This window comes from Rattus norvegicus, chromosome 12, assembly GCF_021556685.1.
Source record: "Rattus norvegicus strain SHRSP/BbbUtx chromosome 12, alternate assembly SHRSP_T2T, whole genome shotgun sequence".
NCBI lineage: Eukaryota > Metazoa > Chordata > Mammalia > Rodentia > Muridae > Rattus > Rattus norvegicus.
The window spans coordinates 8,576,911-8,599,958 of record NC_141545.1 but is presented as its reverse complement, the minus strand read 5'-3'; the positions used below and the strand labels follow the sequence as shown (position 1 = coordinate 8,599,958).

Sequence of the window (23,048 nt, the reverse complement as noted above, 5' to 3'; positions counted from 1 at the left end):
TGGGTGAAACCGTTTATTTTGGCTGATGATACCAAAGACATTGATTTCTTGGTGTTGCTGTAGGCACAGCAACAGCTGGAGGAAGTAACAGCATGACAACAGATGCAGGAGGATGGCTGGTCACACTTCCTTCCACACTCAGGAGGAAGAGTGAGAACAGCAAGTGAGGGGAGTGATTAGCAACCCAGAATTCAATCCAGGAAGAAAGTTAAGAACATGACAAAACCCTGACCCCACCCAATGTAAATTATTGACCCAGGAGAGGACACAGGAGTGGACCGAGTGTGTAAAGACAAGGTGTCTGGAAATATAGAACTCAGATGGAATTTTGAGACCCAAGTGCCACAGAAAAACAAAATGAACTAAAATTCAGCTAGATGATGAAGAGCCCTGTATGGAGACCATGGAGGGGAACAGTATTCACTTAGGGCAGGGCAGTGCAGGCTTCATGCAGATCCGGAGTGACTCACGGGAACATGAGAGGGCATTCCATCCGTAATCTGTGAATATTGCACAAACTTTATTTCCTCGCATCTTGGGTTCCCCTACAAACCAATGGTTCCTGAAATTGAAAACCCCAAAGAACATGAGCTTCTTTCCCATCCCCGTGTTGTCGACCTTTTCTAACTTCTGGCACTGGGATTATTCCTTCTCTGTCTCATGTGCATATGGAGGCCATACTTCACTCAGACCCTGACAGCACCTAAGATATTTCTGTGAGAAACCAGTATTCTATAATACAGAATTCACAGACTCATACTGTGAAATTGAGGCAGTTTTATCTTAGGTTTTGAGGATTCAGGTGGTGGACTAGACAGAAGACAAGACAAAACAAAACAAACAACTGCCACAAATATTTAAAGCAAAGCAGTCGTTTTTATCGTCCTTTCTACATTTCTCTGTCCCCGATTATTTTTCACTGGCTTAGTCCTTCATCAAGATACCATTTTTCCAATGTTTAGTACAGCCTCCTCCCAAAACTTTCCATCCTATTGATTCAGAGCACAAAGCCTTGTCTAACAAATTATACTGGGGCTTAAAATTCCTCTGCCCATTGTCCCTGATAAATGGACTCAGTCAATTACTAGCTTCTCTGTAACTTGTTAACCTTAATATGAATAAAGATTGCCTAGACACGCAAGAACCAGGTGAGTGCCACTCATGTGTGATTTTTGGATGACAACTAAGCATGACTTTTCCTGAACATTACGGGACATTATGACATTTAAGATCCCACTGACATTCCAAATTACCCTGGTATACAATCTTATGTATTTCTTTCCATACACATCAAAAGGAAAACACTGGCCTTGATCCTTCTACCTGTTTATTTTCATGTTCTCCATGGTATGGAGCAATTCTTTGAAGCTCTCATGATAAAATGGATTTTTATGATGGACAAATTGTATTTTGAAGGCATGCATGCTCCTGTGTTTCAGATTCTCTATGAATACCATGAAAAATATAACCCTCAGAAAAGACAGTCACCATTTTCATTGGAATAGCTAGGTTTTCTGGCAAGGTCCATGTCCATTGGGTTTGTGGACAATTCACATCTCCTTATAGGAGGGTGTGGGAAGGACCATCAGGTCCTCACATGTCATTGCAGCCATCCCATTCACACCTCCCTCAGGGAGAAGAAATTCCTGCAATATCTACCATGTTGTAATGTCCTCCCTCAGATCACATGATAGAATTGCAAAATCATAACAGAACTCATCTCAATAACATTCCAACAAGCAGACTCCCATGCCTAGGACGCCAAGGAATGTGTACAAACCACAACTCCTTCCTGCATCATGGAGCCACCCACAACAAACTGTATTACCTCCCTTGCAGTGGTGAGCCATCCTCCCACTGCCACTTGCTTTCCTTCTTATTGTATGACAGATCCATCTAGGAATTCCCTTTCTTCTTAGAGGTCCCATTGAGGAAGCTCTGGAAGGGAAAGGGGGAAGTCATGCTGGACTTCTGCTCTCATTTTCACATTTTGTCCTCTTGGTATCTAGAAATAGAATTCTTGCTTGCAGTCAGACCCCAGCTTTATACCACAACAATGAATGCACACTTGTGTTTAGATGGGATCACTACACACGCACTCACAAACACACACATACATGCACACAATGGACAACACATACTGCTACACACACACACAAACACACACACACACACACACACACACACACACACATCTTTACACTTGCACTCATATACACATGCAAGCCTAGACATGAAAAGATCAGGCCAGGTGTCACACAGCTCTCTTGAGGACTCAGAATTTAGTAGCAGTGTGTGGTGTTACTTGTCAGATCTTAATTTTAAGCTTCTAGCCCATCTTTCCTCTTATGCTTTTCAACTAAAATAATAATATGAGAAACTTTCTGCCAGCTTCCCAAACTTATAAGAGTCTGGTGATTCATAGGTTTTGAACATTTCTTCAGGATGTCTGTCTTCAGAATAATAAAATTCATGTGTGTGTGTAGATGCCAAGGTGTGTGTGTGTGTGTGTGTGTGTGTGTGTGTGTGTGTGTGTGTGTAGGTCAGGGGCCAACTTCTAACAATTGACTCTGTTTTTATTGTGTGGATCCCAGATCCCTGAGCTTCACAGCGAGCACTTTTACCCATCAAGACATCCTGGAGCCCCAAATCAGGGCATTTAACACGAATGTAAGTGCTTGTTAAACCCTGGTCCACACTTCAAAAGATTCCTACATATTGATTATTCCTTAATTCATATATCCATGGTACCACTTTGTATTTATCTGAATGTACAATTCTAACCTCTTCAAGTATAGTAAAAATACCTTGTAAGAAGGATCCCATATAGCTAGAATCATGCCCACAGAATAGAAAAGCCCAGCTCAACATACCTGCTCCTCATTACATTTTATGACCACTACCTGTGCCCCATGTACTTGCAGGCCTTGACAGATTCCATCCAATTCTTTTTAGATTTGGAGAAGAAATAACAGTTTCTTTGGAACAAGTTCTGGTCCCCTCGGAAGGGCTTCCAGGGGCAAGGACGGCACAGGCATTCTGTTTATGAAATGAGTCAGGTAGATATACAAAGTTACCAAGGTACCTGCATCAGTTTAGACTTTCAAATCCTTGAGATTACATCCTTTTCCTTCCTTAAAACTGCACGAGGGGAACCACTTCCTCACGTACTCCCGATATTTTACTTGGATGTGTGCTGTTCATGCATATGCACATGTTTTTGTACATTGTTCTGTGTATGTGCAAGAGAGGGAGAGTGGATATTGAAGATTTTCATTGATCACTGTCATTATTTTTTAAAAATACTTCTGTATATGAAACAACAAAAATGAAATTAAAAAGGCTAAAAATTTGAGAGAGTTGTGGGTGCTTAGAATGGGAATGTAGACAGAGGACATGAGGAATTTATATAATTATATTTTAACTAAAATTTCTAATTAGAAATGTACTCTTATTTAATTTTGATTATTTGCTCTATGCAGACAATATTTTTTAGCTTGTTCATTTTTGAGATTATATTTCAATTAGAACATTTCTTACTTTAATTTCCTTCTTCTAAATACTACTATGTATGCATCTTGACTCTACTTCAAATGCATAATGCTTTAAACTGAATGTCTGTACACACTCAATATCTTTTGATCAAATACATCCAGCTCATTCTCTTCAGATTCCTGTCAGAACTGCCCTATAACACATCCCTGTCAACTTCTTCATGCAGTTTTATCAGGGTACTTGATCTAGTTCCTTGCTGCCATTCAGTATAGCCTGGCTTCAGTCTCTGTCTCTTCTGTCTCTGTCTCATCTGTCTCTCTTTCTCTCTATGCCTTTATCTCTAACTTTTTCATGCATTTTTTTTTACTTTTGAGACTTGCTCTTTCTGAACACAGGACTCCCTGTTTTGACTAGACTAGCAAGTGAGCCTGGGCTATGCCTGGACCCCACCACTGCTGTGTTAAGGCCTGTGTGGCTCTGCTCAAATTCTATGTGATGTGGTGGATCCAAACTCTGGTCCCCAAGCTTGTTTGGTTAGCACTTTATTCACTGATCTACCTCCTCAGTCACAGCCATTCCCCTCTTAACTTCCTGAGTCTTTTCCCTCCAAAATAACCCAGGGGATCTTGGACAGCTCTCCGAAATACATAGAATAGCAGAAATTTTAAATGTTCAAACAGACATTAGGAATCTGGTTTACATGAGTGTCTTCTGTGTGAATGGCCCCATAAATCCAGTAGGTGCCCCTTTACATATTTATCCTAGTTCCCACTCAACAGATCTAGAAACTAAGGGACTGTGGGCAAGGCCTATTTTGTCTAGTAACTTATATCTTTCATGTTCCTCAGTGTTCTCATTCAACAGGTGTAGAAATTGAGTGACTGGAGATCCAGTCTCTGCAGTCGCTTCATCCCATGTGGAAACCTTTCCATGCTCTTGGAGATCCATTTTCTGTTAACTTATTTAGTCCAGCCTTCAGCTGGTCCAGTTTCTGGTGAATGTATTGCTTTTTCTCATCATGATCTTGGGATCTAAGAAACTCAGTGCTTATGAAAAGAAAAGGCAATGAAAATAACAAGTGCTGATAAATCTATGAGGAGAGTTCAGGAAAGGATCTGACAAATAATCATCCTTGAGGGGTTAGCTTTATTAAAATGGCTTCAAGACTATGAACATGCCTCTAGTTTGGAAAGCCTTTAAAAAGAAAACAGAGTGAGAAGCAAAATAATAAAATGGGACCTTAAAGCAGGAGAGGCTTCACCTTAACACCTCAAATAGAGCTTCCCATAAAAATCAGAGAGCTAGGTGCCATGACAAGATGGTAGAGCTTGGCCACAGGAGCCTTCCGAGATGTTCCTCCAAACAAGAGAAATATCTGAACTTCTTATACTTTCAGGGAGGCACATGAAGTTTCATATGACATGATTTGTTCAGCATAGCATGTTTGCAAAAGATCATACAGAAGCTGGACATCATAACACAGGAGGCTGGTAAGCCACATGCAGATGCTTCTTAACTCTCTCACACAGAGACAGAGAAAGAGAGAGAGAGACATAGAGACAGAGACCTGGAGAGATACAGAGAGAGAAAAAGACACAGAGAGAAGTAGTTCATGAAACTGGGAGGGAGAAGTAGTGGTGGAGAAGAGGGGAGGAACTTGAAGACAGGGAGGAGATATTAGAATTGATCAAAACATTTTATTCATGTATGGAATTCACAAATAAATTGTAAAGACAGGGCAGACCAGGATCTACCTAAAATGTATTGGGTACACAGGAGCATCATCCCAGAATCTTATTTGAATGTGTCTCATTTGATTATGAGGAATCCTGATGCCCAGGGAAGTATGACCACAAGGGTAAAAGGAGTCAGACCATTCCACTAAAACTACTTCTTTCTGAGAGAACCCTTGGCTACTTCCCAGAAGACATGTAAGACCACAGTCCCAGCTTCAGTATCAACTCCACCCACGTGCTAGGAGACTAGAGCAGGAAGCTCTAGCTTTAAAGGTTCCTGACCTTTGCCAAGGATAGCTATGAGGAGAGCAGCTAAGAGCACAATGGAGGTGAGCTTCAGCACAGTAATGAAATGCTCACAGACCGGACACCCTGAGGAAAGAGACCCTCAGGCCAAGTTTCCTACCACCCTCTAAACCAGGGATAGCCTAGGGTCTTCTTTCCCTTTCTGAACACAGAATTGCAGATAGTCATCATTCTACCACTGCTTCAGTTGTCCTGTTCTTACTACACTAGAGGAGCATCAGGCTTAAGATTTCTCAGGATCCTGCATTTTAATCTGCCAATTTTCAACTCCCTGGAACCCAATAGGAATGATGTTCAGTCCTTACTACACCAAGAACCAGGAGTTCAGTTTTCAGAAACCATGTCCACAGAATCATTACCTCAGACCCCAGCTCTACTTCAAGTCTCAGGCATTCTATACCCATCCTTGCCCCCCACAAAACTGAGGACTCCTGATTCCCAGTATTCACCTTGCCTAACACATGCCTTACTTCCCAAGAACAGGAGGATAGACTCACTTTCCCCCTCTCTAAAACCCAGAAATCAATAATTAAAACTCATCCTCATAAGGAAAAAAAAATCCTAACCCTGGCTTTCACCTTTTGAAAGGCAAGAGTCTAAAGACCAATAGTTGACTGTTCTCAGGTTTCAGGATTGTAGATTTTCTGAATCAATTTTCTTATGACTCAGGACTTTAGTCTCTAGGATCTATCTTTCTAGTTTCCAGGAGTCAAGATCTCAAGTGTTTATCTCCTCCTGAGCCAGTTTCCAATTTCACATCCTCCATTCCCCAGACATTAGAAATAAACTCACAACCCTTATCTTTCTAGAAACCAAATATTTACTATTCCAGTCTCTCTTTCCCAGGATTAAGGACTACCTCATCTGTTTCCTTCTCCATATCTTTATCCTTGTGGAGATTAAAAAAAAAAAGAGCTGCTCCAAAGCTTTTTAAAAATGTTACTGATTCTGTTTACAAGATCATTCGTTGGATGGTTACAGCATTAGTTAGAGCCTGAGAATGCTGAATCCTGATCTCCCCGTCTCACTCAACCCTAAACTATCTGAGTGTTAGCTTAGCTTCACGAAAGAAACACAGATATTTCTTACTTTCTCTGTTGCATATGCTCATCTTCACTGCTGTCCACAAATGTGTAGAATTTGGGGGAGCACAGTTTCTCTTTGACCAAACCTTTTCTCACTCCTCAAACCTACAGTCAACCTGGAAGAGTAAAAGGGAAGTGGTAATGGTCACCACAAGAGCTACGGTAAGGAGTCTGAAGATTTAACATAGATGACATAGACTAGTCCCTGGTTTCCATGGGAGAGCAGAAAGTTTAGAAGCTCAGGGTAGAGAGTATTGTTCCACTGTTAGTGATCAATCTCTTTGATGCTTTCAGCAGAGAATCTCTCAATGCAGCCATCGTATTCTGGGGAACTGCATCAGGTTCTCTGGAGCCTACTACAGAGGTTTGTATTCACGCATGCTCATTGCTGCAGGACTTACAGTAACTCAGAAATGGATCCTACTGAAGCGCCTATCAACTTACAGATGGACAATTTGCACACACCTATAAATGTAATTATTTCCACTGAACCGCATGTTTATTTTAATGTCTTTTGTATGGAGATGGAAGCCCATATTTAACCATAACCTTGGACACTGGAGGCAGTGAAATCTTAGAGCACACTGGCTAGAAAGACGAGCCAACTTGATGACTTCTGGGCTTGACTGAGTGGCCTTGCCTCAAGGAATAAGTGGAATAGAAGTCAAGTATGATACCCAATATCAACCTCAGGCCTCATATGCATGTATCCCACACTCTTCTTGACAAAACATAGCAAAGTCAAAACAGAAAGATTCAACTTGCAAAATAAGACTGTTTTGCTATGTGTCCTGGACCTATGATGAAGATCAGCAAGTTCCTTCCCTGGAAACCCAATCTCAACTCTAGGATTCCCTGCCTTGTGTTGCTGATCTTCTTATTCATGGTAATGCCTAGTGATTGACTCTTGGAACTGAATCATCAACATTTACATTTGTTTAATATTTGGGGTAAAAATAACTTAGAATTTAGAGATGAGTACAGCCCCCTGTAGTCACTGATAGCAGCCTACGGATTTTCTTTCAACTTTTAGGGATTCAACTAATGTGAAATCTGTTCCTTTGATCCTGAGAAACACTTCAGAGCAAGGCAGTATGAAGTCAAATTTGATGGCTTTTTAAAGCAATATAATGGTTGATGGAGATTGATCAGGGAGTAAAGCCTTACTGTCATGCGTGACCTGAGTAAGATTCCTGAGATTTTTGTAATAGAAGGGAGAGAATCAACTCTAAAGAGTCATCTGCTGACCTTCACACACTCACAGTGGCATGTGCATGCACACACACATACACACACACACACACACACACACAGAGAGAGAGAGAGAGAGAGAGAGAGAGAGAGAGAGAGAGAGAGAGAGAGAGAGGAGCATACACACCCACAATGAATGAGTGAGGAAATGAATGAACAAAAGTAGAAAAATAGAAATGTACTCAGGGAAAGAAACTGGCATACCCAAGAGCACATTGACATTTTCATGTGCGGGGTGCATTTATGTTTGTTGTTTGTTTTTATTTTCACAAAATTTCGCTCTGCTAACTTCTGAGTGTGCATTTTAAGATTTGTGTTTCCTTTCTTTTAGTGACTGTGAGCTCTGTGAACCTTAAACTGCCTCCTTCCTGGACTGGCACTACAGAGATTCAGAAACAGTGAACAGATGCTGATGATATGTGGTCTGCTGGCTACTTCCAGTACTTCTGTTCTTTCTTGATATTCATTCCTTTTTCACAGCCTGGACTGCACAAAAACTCATTGAAAGCATCCAAAGTTTTCTTTCCTTGAAATTCCCATGTTTAAAGTAATTTAAAATTTTAAGATTATGGACAGGATCCTTCTGGTTTCCATCTGGCCTAGAGCTAAGGTTATACCACATCCCTCCATATCTAAATTCTGTACAGAGAGAGCTTGTCTCCCAGGAGTACTCTCACTCCTAAGCCCACAGGTGAGACCACCACTTTTGCTCAAATAACTGTCCAAGAGGGACCCACCAGAAGTACACATGGCACAGAAACCGAGGAGTAACTGGAAAGAGGATCCTTCAGATCGTGCCCATGACTAATGGTGTCTCACCATACCATGTAACCAAATCCTATCAGTAGAGAGCTGGTCTACCAAGAGTGCTCTCACTCTTATCATCATAGGCTCACAGGAGGGACAGCCGCCAGTCAGAGAGAAGATCAACTAATAAGAGAGATAACCAAATGGCAAGAGGCAAGGTCAATAACATAAGAAACAGAAACAAAGGATACGTGTCATCATCAGAACACAGTTACCCACCACAACAAGTCCTGACTAACTGAAAACATGGGAAAAGCAGGATGTGGTTTTAAAAATCGCATCTTGGGATGATAGAGGACTTTAAAAAAGGACATGCGTAACTCCCTTAAAGAAATACAGAACATATATAAACACATAGAAGCCTTAAAGAGAGAACACAAAAACTTCTTAAAGAATTAGAGGAAAACAATCAAACAGGTGAAGGAATTAAAGAAAAACAATTCAGGTTCTACAAAATGGAAATACAAACAATAAAGACGTCACAAGGGAGACAACCCCAGAGATAGAAAACCTATGAAAGAGATCAGGAGTCATAGACACAAGCATCACCAACAGAATATAATTGACAGAAGAAAGAATCTCAGGGGCACAATGTACCATAGAAAACATTGACACAATAGTTAAAGAAAATACAAAATTCAAAAAGCTCCCACAACATCCAGGAAATCCAAGACACAATGAGAAGACCAAACCTAAGGATAATAGGTACAGAAGATAGCAAAGATTTTTCAAAGTATCGTGGCAGTAAATATCTTTAATTGAAAGTATAGAAAAAAACATTCCTAAACGAAAGAAAGAGATGCTGTCTTGTTTCCCCAGAGTAGGATAATGCCAAGTGTTAGGTGGAAGTGGGTGTGTGGGAAGGGCGGCATTCTCAGAGAAGCCGAGGCAGCGAGGCAGCGGGGATGGGAGAGGGAGGAACCGAGAAAGGGGATAACATTTGATATTATATATCAATAATATATCCAATAATATAATATATCCAATAATATAATATATTGATATTATATATCAATAATATATCCAGTAATATATCCAATAAAAATAGATGCTTAAGAACACACAAGAACCCTACAGAACATCAAATGGATTGGACCAGAAAAGAAATTTCTCACGTCACATAATCTCCAAAACACCAAATACATGAAACAATGAAAGACTATGAAAAGCAGTAATGGTAAAAGGTCAAGTAACATATAAAGGCAGATCTTCAGAATTACTCCAGACTTCTCAACAGAGACTATGAAAGCTATAAGATCCTGGACAGACAATCTTGTTTTTCTTCTCTTGAGTCAGATCTTGGGTTCACTCACTCGTATTCTACTTCAGAATTCATTAAGATTTGTTTTGTGTCCCAGAATTTGACCTAGTTTAGAAAAGTTTCCATGTACTGCTCACCAGCATGAGTGTCACTAGATGTTTAAGTGGCATATACTATAAGTATATACTAAGTCCATTTAGTCTCTGATGTCTTTCTTAGAGACTCCAAGAGTTCACTTTTTGTTCTTATCACAGGAAAACAGTAAAGTGAAAGAACTGGATACCCTAAGTATCTTGAGGCATCAATGCACCATACGAACATCCTGAGACATCCCACTGTGCATCAAGCAAATGCACAATTATAAGAGTGGCAAAGTAAGAGGGAGGTGGGATGCTTTGCATATCCTTGGCCCAGGGAGTGGCACTATTCAAAGGTGTGGCCTTGTTGGAGGAAGTGTGTCACTGTGAGGGTGAGCTTAGAGACGCTCATTCTAGCTGCCTTATGATGCTCAGTCTGTTCCTGGCTTCCTTCAGGTGAAGATGTAGAACTTAGCTCCTCCTACACCATGCCTGCCTGGATGCTATGATGCTGCCATCCTCCCACCTTGATGATAACGGACTGAACCTCTGGACCTGTAAGTCAGCCCCAATTAAATGATGCCCTATTTAAAACTTAAAAAAAAAAGATCCTGGACAAATGTCATACAGACCAAAGAGAACACAAAAGCCAGCCAAGGCTACTATATGTAGCAAAACTCTCAATTACCATAAATGGAAAAGATATTCCATGACAAAACTTAATTGACATGACATCTTTCCACAAATCCAGACCTGCGAAGGATAATAGATGGGAAACTCCAACACAAAGATGGAAACAGCAAATAGAAATAGCAAGAAATCAATCTTCTCTCAACAAATCCTAAGAGAGCCACACAAACATAATTCCACCTCTAACAACAACCACAAGAGGGGGTAACAATCACAATTCCTTAATATCATTTAACATCAACGGACTCAATTCCCCAATCAAAAGACATAGACCATCTGACTGGATAGGTAAACTGGACCCAACATTTCCCTGAATAAGGAAATGCACCTCAGTGACAAAAACAGATACTACATTAGAGTAAAAGGCTAGAAAAATATTTCCAAGCACATGGTTCCGAGAAACAAGCTGGAGTAGCCATTCTAATTTTGAGTAAAATCGACTTTCAGGCAAAAGTTATCAAAAAATGTAGGAAGGACACTTCACACTCACACTCAAATACTGAAGAATTGCACACAAAAAGTAGTAAAAATTATTCAAAGAAGGAAGTATCTACAGTACAAAGGATCAGTGAGCTTCAGGGAGATTACTCAAAAGTTCTGGGTTTCCATTCATGGGACCTGGAGGGGAAGGAGATAGTTCTTAGGATGTTGTGAGAACTCCTCGCACAGGGAGACATAAACTCCCCCATCATAAGGTCTCAACTCAAAGAACAATAGAACAATTCCACTAAAGATTACCCTTGAGAACCAAATAGTTTATTACAGAGCAACGACTTCCTCCTAGGATAGCCCATTAAGATGAACTTAAAACATACCACTGCTTTCCAAAGTCCCAAAATCTACATTCGTCTAAACAAAAGCATGGTCAGGCATATCACAGCAATTCCCCACTCCTGGTACCAACTTTTGTCTTAAAGTTTTACAGCGGTGAACAGACACCATGACCAAGGCAAGTCTTAAAAGGACAGCATTTAATTGGGACTGCCTTACAGGTTCAAAGATTTAGTTAAATGTCATCAAGGTGGGAGTATGGCAGCATCCAGGTACATGTGGTTCAGGCTGAGCTGAGAGTTCTATATCATCATCTGAAGGTTGCCAGCAGAATACTAACTTCCAGAAAATTATGATGAGGGTCTTAATGTCCACACCCACAGTGACAACCTACTCTAACAAGGTCATGCCTCCAAAAAGTGCCACTCCCTTGTGGAATCATATCCAAACCATGTGATAGACAGAAGACAGACAGATAGACAGATAGATATATGGATAGATAGACTGATGGATAGATAGAGATAGAGACATAGAGACATAGAGAGACAGGAAGATATCTTGTAGGCTTATTTTGTTTAGAATAATAATGTTTGCTTTCACCTATTTTTCTGTAGGTGACATTCACTTGTCTACATGGTTGAATAAAACCCCTCTGTGTGTGTGTGTGTGTGTGTGTGTGTGTGTGTGTGTGTGTGTGTAATTGGGTTTTTGAGACAGGGTTTTTCTGTGTATCCCTGGCTATTCTGGAACTCACTTTGTAGTAAAGACTGAGTTTGAATTCAAAGAGATCCACCTGCCTCTGCCTCCCAAGTGCTGGAATGAAAGGCATGCACAATACCACACAGCTAAATCAAAATTTGTGTTTAAATACCTCCAACTATCTCAAAGGAATCAGCAAACATCTAGTACATGGCTTTCTAAATCACATCTTGGTCTCTTGTAATTTTGTCTAGCACTTGTGTTACCTATTACTTGGTTCTGACCATCATTCAATGTCAAACAAATTTACCTGAAGATAGCTGAGAGATACACTAATCTACAAGTATAGAGTATGTAGAAGACCGTTTTATATCATGCCCATTGGTAAAAATAATTAGAATATCACTTCTAGGGCCTTGGAAACTAGTCAGGTACACATGTTTTGGCTAGATTGTCAGACCTGAATTCCATTTTATGAAGCAGGCTTTTATTCAGAAAGTGTATAACATTACTGCCACTGTTATATCAGTGGTCATATCTTGCCACATTAGTTATCACTGCAGTTCTCATGGTTCATATCTAGATGAGACTGTTGATGACTTATCTACCCCTAGAAGCTTGCACAGAACCTTCCTGGACTATAGTAATAATTAGAGGAGAGGAAGTGTCCTTATCACTGCCAGTTAGATTTGTCCACATCTTGTGATAAAACTGTGGGGTCTCATCAGCAATGGTTTTTACCAACAGTTTCTATTGAGTAACCAAGAGCAACATGACCAGGCTCTTACTTTTCCTTCTCTGAGTTGAACAGAGGAGAAACTGAGTTTTGTATTCACTGCAGAAAGTGAGGTTGAGTAGGAATGAATACTTTCTACAAACATTTTTTCTATGAAATGCAAGAGGGAATTCTGCCATCATGGGTCCTGGAGAGTTGAGACTAGACTTTTGGCTATGGGATGCTGGAAGTTTAAGTATTAACATCCTGTGTCTGGGCAGAAGTATGCTGGTGGCTTGTGTGTCCCTAGGCCCAGACAATACAAGGGCACACGTTTGCTGAAATCCCATCCTTCTCTTCCACAGGCTGTGTGAGACATGGCCTTGTTCCCTTAGTGATGCAGCTGCTATTCCTCATTGTCTTCTCTGGGGGGTGGGGTCCTTGTGGCATTTCTTCTCCAAGGTCAGACATCCCTGAGTACTTGGGATCTTAATGCTGTCTTTTGAGGGGGAACCTAGGGAAAACAGATTTAGGAGGATGACAAGCCTGAAGATGGAACTTGATTCTTCTATGGCTTCTAAGCATATATGAGGACCCTCCAACTTACAGAGAAAGAGAAACTGAAAAGGAACATGAGAATGCCTTCATTCCATTTGCTGTATCTCTGTGTGTCAAGATCTCTCTCTCTCTCTGTCTCTCTCTCTCTCTCTCTCTCTGTCTGTCTGTCTGTCTCTCCCTCCCCTCTGTCTCTGTCTCTATCTCCCTCATGCATCTATGTACATTTAAGCACATACACACATGCACGTGGATCTGTGAGGATAAGCATACATGTGTGTGTGCAACATGTAGTTGCTAGGAAACAGCCTCAGGGTTCATTTTTCAGACTCTGTCCACTTTTCTGGAGAAAATATTTCCTACTGTCCCGAGGTTTTCAAGAAATCTAGTCTGGTGGAACAAGGGATCCATCTGTCCTTGAATCTCAAAAAAGTGAATATGAGTGTGTACACTAGCATGCCTGATTTTTAAATGTAGGTCCTGGAATATTGAATCCAGGTCATCATGCCTGCATGCAAGTACTTAACCAAGTAAATCATCTTTCCAGTCCAGTATTCCTCTTCTTTGACAGTTCTGTAACAAATAGTTAGCTCTCAGACACAATGTTCCTACATAGGCAGTGTAGACCATGAGACACTGTAGGTGTTTCTTTTTATGGCACAGTTCCAAAGGTTCCCTGCACCAAGGATCGGGAGGAAAATTACAAGAAACTCATGCAACTGAAGACTAGAATAGGTGAGTGATGAGAGGCTGGTTGTCTGAGGTTGTTAATGGGCAATCCATGTGGGGACAATTTGCTTGAGTTCTGACCTCTTTTAAGTCTCAGTTTTGTTACTTATGAAATGGAAACAGGATAGCTCCAAAAGGTGTCCTGGTGTTGACAAAAACATATATATACATATATGATTAAATTATTCTATTTATTGATAATGTAGAATGAAGCTACTCTTTCTCCTAGTGTTGATGAGATGGGGCAGAACACGTGGATTCCCACAGTACGAGGACAAAACTTAGGAAATGGAGGAAGGGATAATGTCTCCCATTTGTGGTACTTGGAGGTCCCTGATTCTGGAGGTTTTAAAGGCTGAGCAGACACAGTAATACAAACAATCAAATTTGGGTTCATTCTAACTATCCCAACAGACCTCCCATCTCCTGGAACTGGATGCTTTTCCATGGAAATTGTTACTTCTTCTCCATAACTAAACATAACTGGCATGATTCTCTCACTGCTTGCAAGGAAATAGGGGCACAACTAATCATCATTGAAGGTGACGAGGAGCAGGTGTGACTGACTCTGGAGACATCCGTCCATGTTTTTATTATTAAGAAGTTAGTGCATCACATCATGCTTCTTGAGTAAACATATTACCTCCCTTCCAATTCCTTTCTTATAGTGCCACCACTTTTGCTTTTCAATTATGTGTACTATCTCTTTCTAAAGTCATGGAGTCCCCTTAGTGCTGCCTCTATGTCCACAGGTATAAAAATATCCACTGGAGCTTGGATAGTCTCTCAGGAATCAGATGTCTAAAAATACTTATTTTCCACCTTTCAGTTGTCAATAGGTCTTTAGATAAGGGTGAGACTCCGTGAGCCTCTCTCCTGCCTAAGTTAAGAATTTAGCTGGCTTGCTCTTGTGCAGCCACTGTGAGTTAATGGGTGCAATTGCCCTGATTTATTAGTTAATTGACAAATCTCATCGTGGAGTTTGCTATCCACCTCAATGGTTTATGTGCCAAAATGAAAGACACACACACACACACACAGTCTTCATATTTTAAGATGCCATGGTCAGCACAATAGCTAGGCAATTGCCTAGCCTTATGCTGCTGTGATCTGCCTCCCACTGAGAATTCTGAGTTAGTTCTTACTAACTGCTATGCTCCGTCTTAGCTACTCCATTTGTGGGTCACTCTGGGCCATGCCTTCTTGTCCCAGACCCCAGGGAACTCTCCTAGCTTCTCTACGCCACAGAGGGCTCTATGTCTCTCCACTGTCCACATTCTCCTAAAACATATTAGATCTTCTCTCTCATTATTTCCTGGACCCTAGACCTAGAATCCTAAAATCCCACTGCGTCTGTCCTCCCTAGCTATTAACTGCTGTTTGATTTAATTACCAATCAAAACCAACTGGGGGCAGGTTTCCTGAAGGTACGTGCAGACACCCTTTTGCAAACAGTTTTGGGGGAGCACAATTAGCATTTGCAATAGAAGCTGCAAGATTGCCCGATCATTTCAGCTCAGATGTCCACTATATCTGTCTCTTACAATCTTTCTGTCCCTCTTTCCTAATGATTTCAAAGCCTTGGAGAAGGAATTCTGATGTAGATGAGACGTGTGCATTTTACTACAGGAAAGTAGTTTAAGATGGATAGACATTAATTTTCAGGGGAAAAGGAACAAAAAGCAATTAGAGAATCAAAATGACTTACATACACACACACACACAAACACACACACACACACACACACACACACACACACCAGACAACTCTTGCCCATGTGTGTAAGATTTGGAGGAAGCCTTGAAAATATGAAGAATGCTTATGATACATTGGCTACTACTTAGAAAATCACTTCATAGAGGGAAAACTCTGCTTTGTGCCATTGATCAATTGCTAGAGTATGGCTCACACACATTCAATCAATCATGGGAAAATCCAAAGAGCCATTCACAAAACTCACAAGTCAGAGAAACACGCAGTAAAAACAAGTATATATGACAAGATACCAGCTGTGCACTTCTCTGTACGAGTCATTTGGCTATAGAGCACAGACATGGCAGGACTCAGATCTCCTGAACACATGTTAGAAATCATGGTCAGACCGAGAAGGTCTGACTGCAAACAAAACTTCCCCTCTAGAGTTTTTCAGGAACACTGGATGAAAATTCAAGTACTCAGCTCTGTATCAATTACTCTTCTCCCCTTTCAGACCCTTCTACAGAAGATGTGTAAGAGGACAGGAAATCTCTGGGTTGGGCTCTCAGACATAAAAGAGGAAGGCTCATGGCAGTGGGTGGATGGTTCACCTCTGTCACCAAGGTAGGTCAAGTAACAAGGGAAGAATGGAGGTGTGAGACTGATGTCTGAAACGCTAATGTGAAATATTCTTCCTGGGGTTTTTGTCCCCTACACACGAAAGGATGTCACTAACTGAGTTGAAAGGGAGCTCATACTCAAGTTCGGGTAAGATGGTAGATGATCTGAAACTCCTGTAGTGGAGATTCCTGAAGAGCTTAGAGTCTGAGAAACAAATATAGTGTGGTATGAATAATCTAAAAGCTAAGTGGTTGGTTTAGGAATTAGGATTATGTATGGATTTTGCAAAGAACATGAGTTAGGTTCCAAGCTCTCAGGTCAAGCATTTCAGTGCCACCTGTTACTCCAAGTGCAGGGTATCTAAATGGTGTTCAAATGCCTGCCACACACATGCTCTCTCTCATTCTCTTTCTCTCTCTCTCTCTCTCTCTCTCTCTCTCTCTCTCTCTCTCTCTCTCTCTCCCTCCCTCTCTCTCTCTCTCTCTCTCTCTCATACACACACACAAAACACACACACACAGACACACACACACACACACACCACAACACACACAAACTTAAATTAAATTAAATCCTCAAATAAGAACCTGCTCTTTGATTAGGACAATAGATCTAAATAAATACATTTATCTCAGTTTGGATTAGCCAGTTTTATTTTCCTCCATCTTTATTAACATGGGTATTTCTTATTTACATTTCAATTGTTATTCCCATTCCCGGTTTCTGGGCCTACATCCTCCTAAAACCTCCCCCTCCCCTTCTGTATGGGTGTTCCCCTCCCCATCCTCCCCCCATTACCACCATCCCCCGAACAATCACGATCACTGGGAGTTCAGTCTTGGGAGGACGAAGGGCTTCCCCTTCCACTGGTGATCTTACTAGGCTATTCATTGCTACCTATGAGGTCAGAGCCCAGGGTCAGTCCATGTATAGTCTTTAGGTAGTGGCTTAGTCCTGGAAGCTCTGGTTGGTTGGCATTGTTGTTCATATGGGGTCTTGAGCCCCTTCAAGTTCATTCAGGCTTTTCTCTGATTCCATCAAAGGGTTACCGTTTTCACTTCACTGGTTTAATGATGGCATTAGCGTATGTATTTGCTGTATTCTGGCTGTGTCTCTCAGGAGATATCTACATCCGGTTCCTGTCGGCCTGCACTTCTTTGCTTCATCTATCTTATCTAATTGGGTGGCTGTATATGTATGGGCCACATGTGGGGCAGGCTCTGAATGGGTGTTCCTTCTGCCTCTGTTCTAAACTTTGCCTCCCTATACCCTCCCAAGGGTATTCTTGTTCCCCTTTTAAAGAAGGAGTGAAGCATTCCCTTTTTGGTCATCCTTCTTGAGTTTCATGTGTTCTGTGCATCTAGGGTAATTCAAGCATTTGTGCTAATATCCACTCATCAATGAGTGCATGCCATGTGTGTTTTTCTGTGATTAGGTTACCTCACTCAGGATGATATTTTCCAGTTCCATCCATTTGCCTATGAATTTCAAAAAGTCATTGTTTTTGATAGCTGAGTAACATTCCATTGTGTAGATGTATCACTTTTCTGTATCCATTCCTCTGTTGAAGGGCATCTAGGTTCTTTCCAGCTTCTGGCTATTATAAATAAGGCTGCTATGAACATAGTGGAACATGTGTCCTTGTTGTATGTTGGGGCATCTTTTGGGCATATGCCCAAGAAAGGTATAGCTGGGTCCACAGGTAGTTCAATGTCCAATTTTCTGAGGAACCTCCAGACTGATTTCCGGAATGGTTGTACCAGTCTGCAATCCCACCAACAATGGAGGAGTGTTCCTCTTTCTCCACATCCTCGCCAGCATCTGTTGTCCCCTGAGTTTTTTGATCTTAGCCATTCTCCTGGTTTGAGGTGAAATCTCAGGGTTGTTTTGATTTGCATTTCCCTTATGACTAAAGATGTTGAACATTTCTTTAGGTGTTTCTCAGCCATTCAACATTCCTCAGCTGTGAATTCTTTGTTTAGTTCTGAACCCCATTTTTAATAGGGTTATTTGTCTCCCTTCGGTCTAACTTCTTGAGTTCTTTGTATATTTTGGATATAAGGCCTCTATCTGTTGTAGGATAGGTAAAGATCTTTTCCCAAACTGTTGGTTGCCATTTTGTCCTAACCACAGTGTCCTTTGCCTTACAGAAGCTTTGCAGTTTTATGAGATCCCATTTGTCGATTCTTGATCTTAGAGCATAAGCCATTGGTGTTTTGTTCAGGAAATTTTTTCCAGTGCCCATGTGTTCGAGATGCTGCCCTAGTTTTTCTTCTATTAGTTTGAGTGTATCTGGTTTGATATGGAGGTCCTTGATCCACTTGGACTTAAGCTTTGTACAGGGTGATAAGCATGGATCGATCTGCATTCTTCTACATGTTGCCCTCCAGTTGAACCAGCACCATTTGCTGAAAATGCTATCTTTTTTCCATTGGATGGTTTTGGCTCCTTTGTCAAAAATCAAGTGACCATAGGTGTGTGGGTTCATTTCTGAGTCTTCAATTCTGTTCCATTGGTCTATCTGTTTGTCTCTGTAACAATACCATGCAGTTTTTATCACTATTGCTCTGTAATACTGCTTGAGTTCAGGGATAGTGATTCCTCCGAAGTCCTTTTATTGTTGAGAATAGTTTTAGCTATCCTGGGTTTTTTGTTATTCCAGATGAATTTGCAAATTGTTCTGTCTAACTCTTTGAAGAAATCAATTGGTATTTTGATGGGGATTGCATTGAATCTGTAGATTGCTTTTGGTAAAATGGCCATTTTTACTATATTAATCCTGCCAATCCATGAGCATGGGAGATCTTTCCATCTTCTGAGGTCTTCTTCAATTTCTTTCTTCAGAGGCTTGAAGTTCTTATTCTACAAATCTTTTACTTGCTTGGTTAAAGTCACACCGAGGTACTTTATATTATTTGGGTTTATTATGAAGGGTGTCGTTTCCCTAATTTCTTCTTCGGCTTGTTTCTCTTTTGTGTAGAGGAAGGCTACTGATTTATTTGAGATAATATTATACCCAACCACTTTGCTGAAGTTGTTTATCAGCTTTAGTAGTTCTCTGGTGGAACTTTTGGGATCACTTAAATATACTATCATATCATCTGCAAATAGTGATATTTTGACTTCTTCTTTTCCGATCTGTATCCCCTGGACCTCCTTTTGTTGTCTGATTGCTCTGGCTAGAACTTCAAGAACTATATTGAATAAGTAGGGAGAGAGTGGGCAGCCTTGTCTAGTCCCTGATTTTAGTGGGATTGCTTCAAGTTTCTCTCCATTTACTTTAATGTTAGCAACTGCTTTGCTGTATATGGCTTTTACTATGTTTAGGGATGGGCCTTGAATTCCTATTCTTTCCAGGACTTTTATCATGAAGGGATGTTGAATTTTGTCAAATGCTTTCTCAGCATCTAATGAAATGATCATGTGGTTTTGTTCTTTCAGTTTGTTTATATAATGGATGACGTTGATGGTTTTCCGTATATTAAACCATCCCTGCATGCCTGGGATGAAGCCGACTTGATCATGGTGGATGATTTTTTTGATGTGCTCTTGGATTCGGTTTGCCAGAATTTTATTGAGTATTTTTGCGTCGATATTCATAAGGGAAATTGGTCTGAAGTTCTCTTTCTTTGTTATGTCTTTGTGTGGTTTAGGTATAAGAGTAATTGTGGCTTCATAGAAGGAGTTCGGTATTGCTCCATCTGTTTCAATTTTGTGGAATAGTTTGGATAATATTGCTATGAGGTCTTCTATGAAGGTCTGATAGAATTCTGCACTAAACCCGTCTGGACCTGGGCTCTTTTTGGTTGGGAAACCTTTAATGACTGCTTCTATTTCCTTAGGAGTTATGGGGTTGTTTAACTGGTTTATCTGTTCCTGATTTAACTTTGGTACCTGGTATCTGTCTAGGAAATTGTCCATTTCCTGCAGATTTTCAAGTTTTGTTGAATATAGGCTTTTATAGTAAGATCTGATGATGTTTTCAATTTCCTCTGAATCTGTAGTTATGTCTCCCTTTTAATTTCTGATTTTGTTAATTTGGACACACTCTCTGTGTCCTCTTGTTAGTCTGGCTAAGGGTTTATCTATCTCGTTGATTTTCTCAAAGAACCAACTTTTCGTTCTGTTGATTCTTTCTATGGTCCTTTTTGTTTCTACTTGGTTGATTTCAGCTCTGAGTTTGATTATTTCCTGCCTTCTACTCCTGGGTGTATTTGCTTCTTTTTGTTCTAGAGCTTTTAGGTGTGCTGTCAAGCTGCTGACATATGCTCTTTCCTGTTTCTTTCTGCAGGCACTCAGCGCTATGAGTTTTCCTCTTAGCACAGCTTTCATTGTGTCCCATAAGTTTGGGTATGTTGTACCTTCATTTTCATTAAATTCTAAGAAGTCTTTAATTTCTTTCTTTATTTCTTCCTTGGCCAGGTTATCATTGAGTAGAGCATTTTTCAATTTCCACGTATATGTGGGCATTCTTCCCTTATTGTTATTGAAGACCATTTTTAGGCCGTTTCGTGGTGGTCCGATAGCATGCATGGGATTATTTCTATCTTTCTGTACCAGTTGAGGGCCGTTTTTTGACCAATTATATGGTCAATTTTGGAGAAAGTACCATGAGGAGCTGAGAAGAAGGTATATCCTTTTGCTTTAGGATAGAATGTTCTATAAATGTCTGTTAAATCCATTTGGCTCATGACTTCTCTTAGTTTGTCTACGTCTCTGTTTAATTTCTGTTTCCATGATATGTCCATTGATGAGAGTGGGGTGTTGAAATCTCCTACTATTATTGTGTGAGGTGCAATGTCTGCTTTGAGCTTTAGTAAGGTTTCTTTTACGTATGTAGGTACCCTTGTATTTGGGGCATAGATATTTAGGATTGAGAGTTCATCTTGGTGGATTTTTCCTTTGATGAATATGAAGTGTCCTTCCTTATCTTTTTTGATGAATTTTAGTTGATAATTGATTTTATTTGATATTAGAATGGCTACTCCAGCTTGCTTCTTCAGACCATTTGCTTGGAAAGTTGTTTTCCAGCCTTTCACTCTGAGGTAGTGTCTGTCTTTGTCTCTGAGGTGTGTTTCCTGTAGGCAGCAGAATGCAGGGTCCTCATTGCGTATCCAGTTTGTTAATCTATGTCTTTTTATTGGGGAGTTGAGACCATTGATGTTGAGAGATATCAAGGAATAGTGATTATTGCTTCCTGTTATATTCATATTTGGATATGAGGTTATGTTTGTGTGCTTTTCTTCTCTTTGTTTTGTTGCCAAGACGATTAGTTTCTTGCTTCTTCTAGGGTATAGCTTGCCTCCTTATGTTGGGCTTTACCATTTATTATCCTTTGTAGTCCTGGATTTGTAGAAAGATATTGTGTAAATTTGGTTTTGTCATGGAATATCTTGGTTTCTCCTTCCATGTTAATTGAGAGTTTTGCAGGATACAGTAACCTGGGCTGGCATTTGTGTTCTCTTAGGGTCTGTATGACATCTGTCCAGGATCTTCTGGCTTTCATAATCTCTGGTGAAAAGTCTGGTGTGATTCTGATAGGTCTGCCTTTATATGTTACTTGACCTTTTTCCCTTACTGCTTTTAATATTCTTTCTTTATTTTGTGCGTTTGGTGTTTTGACTATTATGTGACGGGAGGTGTTTCTTTTCTGGTCCAATCTATTTGGAGTTCTGTAGGCTTCTTGTATGCCTATGGGTATCTCTTTTTTTAGGTTAGTGAAGTTTTCTTCTATGATTTTGTTGAAGATATTTACTGGTCCTGTGAGCTGGGAGTCTTCACTCTCTTCTATACCTATTATCCTTAGGTTTGATCTTCTCATTGAGTCCTGGATTTCCTGTATGTTTTGGACTAGTAGCTTTTCCGCTTTATATTATCTTTGACAGTTGAGTCAATGATTTCTATAGAATCTTCTGCTCCTGAGATTCTCTCTTCTATCTCTAGTATTCTGTTGGTGAAGCTCGTATCTACAGCTCCTTGTCTCTTCTTTTGGTTTTCTATATCCAGGGTTGTTTCCATGTGTTCTTTCTTGATTGCTTCTATTTCCATTTTTACTTCCTTCAACTGTTTGATTGTGTTTTCCTGGAATTCTTTCAGGGATTTTTGTGACTCCTCTCTATGGGCTTCTACTTGTTTATTTATGTTTTCCTGGAATTCTTTCAGGGATTTTTGCGATTCCTCTCTGTAGGCTTCTACTTGTTCTCTAAGGGAGTTCTTCATGTCTTTCTTGAAGTCCTCCAGCATCATGATCAAATATGATTTTGAATCTAAAGTTTGCTTTTCTGGTGTGTTTGGATATTCTGTGTTTGCTTTGGTGGGAGAATTCCGCTCCGATGTTGTCATGTAGTCTTGGTTTCTGCTGCTTGGTTTCCTGCACTTGCCTCTCGCCATCAGATTATCTCTAGTGTTACTTTGTTCTGCTATTTCTGACCTTGGCTAGACTTTCCTATAAGCCTGTGTGTCAGGAGTGCTGTAGACCTGTTTTCCTGTTTTCTTTCAGCCAGTTATGCGGACAGAGTGTTCTGCTTTCGGGCGTGTAGTTTTTCCCATCTACA

At 40.4% G+C, this 23,048-nt stretch overlaps 1 long non-coding RNA gene across 1 annotated transcript; it reads right to left on the bottom strand.

Moving 5' to 3' along the window:
- Positions 1-6,687, bottom strand: LOC148002101 (uncharacterized). The gene is made up of 4 exons (XR_015634531.1): positions 6,627-6,687; positions 2,904-3,039; positions 1,829-1,938; positions 1-562 (listed from the first exon to the last, which is right to left on the bottom strand). It is a non-coding gene; the product is annotated as an uncharacterized LOC148002101 (long non-coding RNA).
- Between the last annotated feature and the right edge of the window lie 16,361 nt (positions 6,688-23,048).